Genomic DNA, 7,145 nt, shown 5'->3' on the forward strand with positions numbered 1-7,145 from the left:
TTCACATTTCAATCTATCGTCGAGATGTCGACGCAAAAATATCATGGCTCTTGCCTTTTCTTGTGACGTGCATATGCCATTTTCTTTAATGGTCTCGCTTAGACCCAATGACTCAAGATGCATTTCTACAACTAGAGTCCATGGCATATAATTTTTCCCAGTATTGTCAAGGTATGTATTTGTATAATTTTATGGTAATAATATGGTATATATAATATTAAACATGTTTAAATAATTATGTATATCATATCATAATATTATAATGAGTGTCATAATTTATTTTGTTTAAAAACCTTATAGGCTTTTATACTTGTCGTATCCATTACCGGGAGTGTGGGATGTCGTCTTAACATCCTCCCAGGATTTATAACAAGTTTATGAAAAATTTATTTTATTATTTCTATTAATAACATTATATTGTATATTAAATAAATACACAATAAATAAATAATAGTAAAATAAATATAATTACTTTTGTTACCTTTTTCTTCTGTTTGGAGCTTGGAAAAGTATGTAGGACTTTTAGAGCTTCGTGCTGATAACGTGTTGTGAAAAAGTAAAAATTTATGGTAAAAAGTAAAAATCTCAAACTCTCAAAATTTACCAAACTACACACTTTATAATATTTTTCTCTCTACTCAATTGTTATTTTCTTCACAAATGAGAGATCTATTTATAGAGTTTCATTACACATAATCCAAAAATAAATTCATCATTACATACATCATCACACACTAATTTTCAATATTCAACACCTAATTTTCAACATTCAACATACACATTTTAATATTATATTTTCAACATAATTTATTAGGTTTATTATTATATAAAAGCTATAACTCACTTTTTGTGTTTTTTAAAAATACTTTTAAATTTTTATGTTTGTATCAATGAATAAAGATTCGTGATTCAATTATGTATACGAACATATATCTCTATATTATATTTCATACGCATAAATCATAATATAAATATATTAACTTGATATGTTTTTTTCCCTAAAAATTTAAGATTTTTTAAATAAAGTTATTAGGTTTAAAATTTTTAATTAAATATTTTTTGTATGAATTACATTTGTTATAATAATAAAATTGATAGAAACTCCTAAAATATATTGGGAATTTGTTTCTGGAAGTATCATCCATTCCATGGAAAGATGGTTTCCGAGTCAGATACGCGCTTCAATTCAACTTGAAATCACTGTTGAAACCTACCCAAAATTTGTGGCTGCGCAGCCACAACCTCCATCGAAAGACACGTTCTTTGAGAACTTGTCGTAGAAGCCCGCCGGTGCAATGGCATCCCACTAATTATGGCCTCCAAAACTGTTGTTATTGCATGGTCTCCCCCATTACCTCATCAAACTACAGTCTACCCTACACGCTCTTTCTCAATTTTCACTCGTATCTAGGTTTCAATGGTTTTTTAGGGGTTCTGGAGAAGATGGGCAGTTGGGAATTGGAAACAGTGAGGAGAAAGAATGGGTTTGTGCCATTTCTGCTCTGAGTTCTAGCAACGTTTGCTCTGTAGTGGCCGACAGCCGTAACTCCCTTGCTATATGTGATGACGGAAAGGTTCTAATTTTGAACTCCTTTATCTTGGTTTTACTGTATTTGATGATATGTCTATATTGTGTTTGATAGTGTGCTTGTTTGCTTGATGCTTGTGATGATTTAGTTATTTACATGGGGCTGGAATCAAAGGGGAACACTGGGCCATCCACAGGAAACCAAAAATTAGAATGTTCCCAGCCAAGTTAAGGCACTTGCCAATTCAAAATTATTCAGGTGTTTCATGGTTTCTTTTCTGTGACTTATTTATTTATTTGTTTTTTTGACAATGGTGTAGACTTTGGCATTCTTTGTAAGTAAAGTGTTCTGGTTTTGATCATAGGCTGCTATTGGTGGCTGGCATTGCTTGGCCGTTGATGAACAAGGTCGAGCTTATGCATGGGGTACGTCTACTGCTTTTGCTCAGTACCTTTTTTTAATGTGTTTACATTTTACAGAGGCCAAGTGAGAGTGGAAAATGTTGAAGTTTCAGCTTTCAAAGTTATTTGTGGTTAATAAGTGGAAATTTTAATCTCGTGCTAGGATAGTTTCGTGATTCATATGTGGACTAAAAAGTAGAGTTAGCTCCTTTTATTTCTGAACGGTGAACCTTCTTCGGTGCAGGTCGGAATGAGTATGGACAGTGTGGTGAAGAACCTGAATGGAAAGAAGACATGGGCAAACCTGCCAGAAGAGATATAATCATTCCACAGTGATGTGTGCCAAGACTTTCTGTTCGTCAGGTGGTTAAACTTCCGTATCTCAGTTTTAAGCATGGAAAATAATCATTTTAATACTTCATTCCCCTCGGATAATTGGGTTAATTAATATCAAAAATATTGTTGCAGTGAACTTGTACTGAATGAAACATTTCAATATCAAGCATAGCTGATAATTATTCTTCTAGATGATCTATGATTACCATCGACATTTATTCATGTTTGGCCCCAAAGACTTAGAATTATTTTTTATCAACCCAAGAAGCAGCATTTGACTGTTTTTGCCATGTGTTTGATTTTCTAATGTATATGCAATACGCATGCGCCAAGCCACTAGTCAGATTCACCGGTGACAGTCCTAACTTTTTCACCTCACAGGTAGCTGCTGGTGGAACTCATTCTGTTGTTCTTACCCGAGAAGGACATGTATGGACATGGGGTCAACCATGGCCTCCTGGAGACATGTATGTTTGGTTTATTGAAGTCTGTGATAAATATATTATTTCTTTTCTGATTTTTTCTTATCTGTTACTGGCATTCATTGGATTAAGTAGCTTAGTTAGTTGCTTACACTTGTTTAACGTCAATCAATCTACAGAAAGCGAATTTCGACCCCAGTTCGAGTGCAGGGTCTTGATAGTGTTAGGTTAATTGCAGTAGGTGCATTTCACAATTTAGCTCTTCTTGACGATGGAACTTTGATGGCTTGGGGCAATAATGAGTATGGTCAGCTTGGAACCGGTGATACCCAGCCAAGATCACAACCTATTCCTGTCCAGGGCCTCTCTGATCTTACTTTGGTTTGTGTTACCATCCTCTATATATACTCTGTTGGCCATTAGTTTCCTTTTTCCATTGCATAGAATCTTGTGAGCATTTTATTTTTGCCACCAGTCAGTGATTGTTTCATTATATCAACTTCAACTAACTGTTGTGGTTGATTTTTATAGTAATGATAATTTCTGAACAAAATACGGTGAATAGAGATGGAATTTTGAAGGTTATACGTTATGAAATTACTGATATCACATGGCAATAACAATTTGGAGTTCTATGGAAAAGAGTATAGTCTAGAACTTACCGTCATAATAAATTTTGAGAAATAGAACATCTTTGATTTTACTTATGGTTGGACTTAAGCGATTCTCTGCATTGTTGTCCAGGTTGATATTGCTGCTGGAGGATGGCATTCTACCGCGTTGACTGATGATGGAGAGGTATATATTATGTCTCTTCATTCAGCTAAAAATTTGTGCATTTGAACACATGTCGGTGCTTCTATCTATTTCATGTTTTTCTTTAGGTGTATGGATGGGGCAGAGGGGAGCACGGAGACTTGGATTTGGAGATGACAAGAGCAGCAAAATGGTTCCTCAAAGGGTTCAACTTTTAGTGGACGAGGACATTGTTCAGGTTCTTACATGTATCAGCATCCTTGTGATTCTTATATTAAAAATTTGTAATGACTTAAATAAAAATGCAACAAACGAAATGCTCCTTCAGCCTTCCATTCATTTCGTTGCTTTCATAAAAATTGAGTAACATCAGTTTTGCGTGACTGCATGTGTGTCATGGTACTTAAAACACCTTAACTCACATTCTTATAGTATCATGAATTTGGGTATAGACTAAGCCAAATTCTAGCTTTTTCTCTTTAAGACTGTGTTGACATATCTATGTTTGTTACGAATTTAATATATCTGTTAATGGCTTCTTTTCTTTTCTTTGTTTTGTGGTTTGTCCCTTTGAGTAATTAGGCAATTTTATGATGTGAACATTTTGTTTTGTTATTTATAGCATGCTTCTTTGGAAAACCAAATATAAAAACTTCTGTTTTTTTTTTTTTGCAGGTTTCTTGTGGAGGTACTCACTCCGTTGCATTAACGAGGGATGGCTGCATGTATTCAGTAAGTGATTTACACATCTTTTAATCTTTTTTATGCAAAAATGAACGTACCATCAACCCACCCAGAGGTATACGCTCTTCAGAAAAATAAACAAGCAATATATGCATCTTTTTTATGCATCAAATGGACATACTATCAGCCATTCAGCCCACCAAACGGTATATGCTCTTCAGAAAAATAAACAATCAATATATGCCCTTCAGGAATATAAAAAACAATGTAGATAGCCGCAAACAAAATAAAAATGTTTGGAACATCAACTCTAATGTTATATATTTTCTATCCCTGACCATTTGATATAGGTTTTATGTACATAGTCTTGAATAAATATTGATGAACAAAATTCACCAATTCGACTTAATTCAGTTGAAATCGGAAAGTTCTGTTTTTCTGTTTTGGAACATCAGCTCTTGTGGTTATTACAAGGTATTTATTTAATGCATCTCTGTAACACTCAATAAATGCTTCGTTTTCTCTCTGCTGTACATTTTTCCGAGTGTTGAAACTCAATCAGGAACCCAAGATGAGCAAAACTTTCTATTTCCAATTCACGTTTAACTTGAATCCAAGTGGTTTTCAAGGCAGTCATGCAAAACACATCTGACTTATCTTGATGCTTGCAGTTTGGACGAGGGGACCATGGACGTTTGGGATTTGGACGAAAGGTGACAACAGGGAATCCAGCTGAAGTTCCGATAACAATTCCACCTCCTAAAGGCATCAGCGGCAGTGCAGCTGAAGGCCGGTGGTGTGCTAAACTAGTTGCTTGTGGTGGCCGTCATACTCTGGCGATAGCCGAATGGCACTCTTCTGAGGCGGATCACGAACTCTGAAGCGCTAAAAAGGTAATGGGTCTACGAGAAATGGCCTAGTTTGTTATTTTGTAGTAGAAAACCTTGTATATGAGATATGGGGTACTGTGAGATACCTTGGATTTGCGTCTTGTACTCTTTCCATCTGCCGTGTAACTTACTAACACTAATATTTGTTTTACAATATTAGTTTTTTGGAGGGGAAAAAATACCCTACTAATTCGCTTTTTGGGTAAATTGCACGATCTAATTGCCATAAATACCATCGGAGGTTTGGGGAACTAAAATGTCCCCTGAAAGATTGTTCTAATCGCCATAAATACTTGCGAGGTTTAAAGAACTACGATGTGTTCCAAAATGTTACGGAAGATGTGACACCTCGACCCAATTTTAAATAAAATACAGCGGAAATTTTAAACTTTTTTTTTTCAAATGAGGAAGGCTAACATTTTATATCATAAAAACATTTACAAATATTTTCCAACAGAAGTAAATACATGATCATTTAAATGATACAACAAAAATACAAAATATCATTCCTATGATCATGTCAAAATAGCCTTCACTTCATTCCTCTATGCATATGACTCCAGCCCACATCAACGTCCCGGCTGATCGCTCTTATCTGCATCACATGAAAATAACTGAAATGAGTATAAAACTCAGCAAGTGGAACTCTTACATAGCAATATCATAATCTGTAAAACATGACTTTGAAATCAAAATACCATCCTCTTGAAACATAACATATCATAACATAGCATATCATAATAAAACTGTAGTGATGGTATTTCTCTTTGCTCTCGGGATTGATATCAATAGTATCTCTGTATGTGGGTGCAAATATCCCATCGATATAAATCGATAACTGTGATGGATATAAGCCTATGAGCGATGATCATCTAATTGCATGCAATTCTCTGACTATGTATCTATCAATCCAATAAAACCTTTGAAACTACTCTCTCTTGGTATTTAAACCAATACTTTGAAACTCTATCTTTTCTCTTGTATTCCCTTTTCAATACAATTGAGACATAACAATGCCTCTACTATATATACAATGAAATCAATACATAACAATTGAACAATTGAAGGGAATAACACATTTAAACTCTTTGAAACACCATACATATATCATCATGTGAGCAAAGGAATGAGATTCCACTTACAACTCACTTGAACCTCCAACCTATACTCTTGGATGAATTCCTACAACAACAATCCATAAATAACACCAACATTAACTCAATATCCAAGAATCTAAGTCACATAATCCATTAATCAACTCAATAATCAACCCAAATCGTCTCTTCACCAAAACCATGAAATGAAGCATCCAAAAGCTTACCTTAGCTTCCTAGAGCAACCAAGAACCTCAATCTTAACTCGAATCACCAACCAAATCCAAGAATCAAAGGTTTGGAAATCATAGAAAATGGAAAACCCTAAGCTTCCATGAGAGAAAATCGGAAATGGAGTAAAGAAGAAGGAGGAAAATGATCCAACCACTCCAAAAGTACACTTAAAATCTCGACCATGCCTCTACTGTACACGACCGCGGGTGCGCTCCAACAAGCACCGCGGGTGCGCTGATAGGCCAGAATCAACAAACATCACCCTGAAAATATGACCGCGGGTGCGGTCCTGAATCTACCGCGGGTGCGCTGCTGCACCGCGGGTGCGGTACCAACTCTGCCGCGGGTGCGGTACATAGGCAGAACCACCACTTTCCATAAGGTATGACCGCAGGTGCGGTCCTTGCATAAGCGCGGGTGCGGTGCTGTCACGGCAGAAAAAAACCAAGGCAACTGAAATCGAACCGAAACGACACAACAACAACCACACATCTAACAATATCCAACAAGCCAACAAACAATCATATCAACTATACTATAACCCATAACACAACTATAAACATCTAAATCACATAAAACCCAATAAACAATAATCATACGAAACTTAAACCGTACCGTACACCGGGCTAGGCTATTACAATCTCCCCTCCTTAAGGGAATTCCGTCCTCGAAATTGACGTCACTGCACGAACAACTCAGGATACTTCTCTCTCATTTCATCCTCTGGTTCCCACGTAGCCTCTTCAATCAAATGGTTCCTCCAAAGGACTTTAACGATGCTGATCTCTTTGTTTCTCAA

At 35.9% G+C, this 7,145-nt stretch overlaps 1 pseudogene; it reads left to right on the forward strand.

The window, feature by feature from the left end:
• Window positions 1-1,252: 1,252 nt before the first annotated feature.
• On the forward strand, window positions 1,253-5,207 carry LOC140817552 (ultraviolet-B receptor UVR8-like; annotated as a pseudogene).
• Window positions 5,208-7,145: the final 1,938 nt, after the last annotated feature.

The sequence above is a fragment of the Primulina eburnea genome, chromosome 16 (genome assembly GCF_022965805.1).
Source record: "Primulina eburnea isolate SZY01 chromosome 16, ASM2296580v1, whole genome shotgun sequence".
NCBI classification, from domain to species: domain Eukaryota; kingdom Viridiplantae; phylum Streptophyta; class Magnoliopsida; order Lamiales; family Gesneriaceae; genus Primulina; species Primulina eburnea.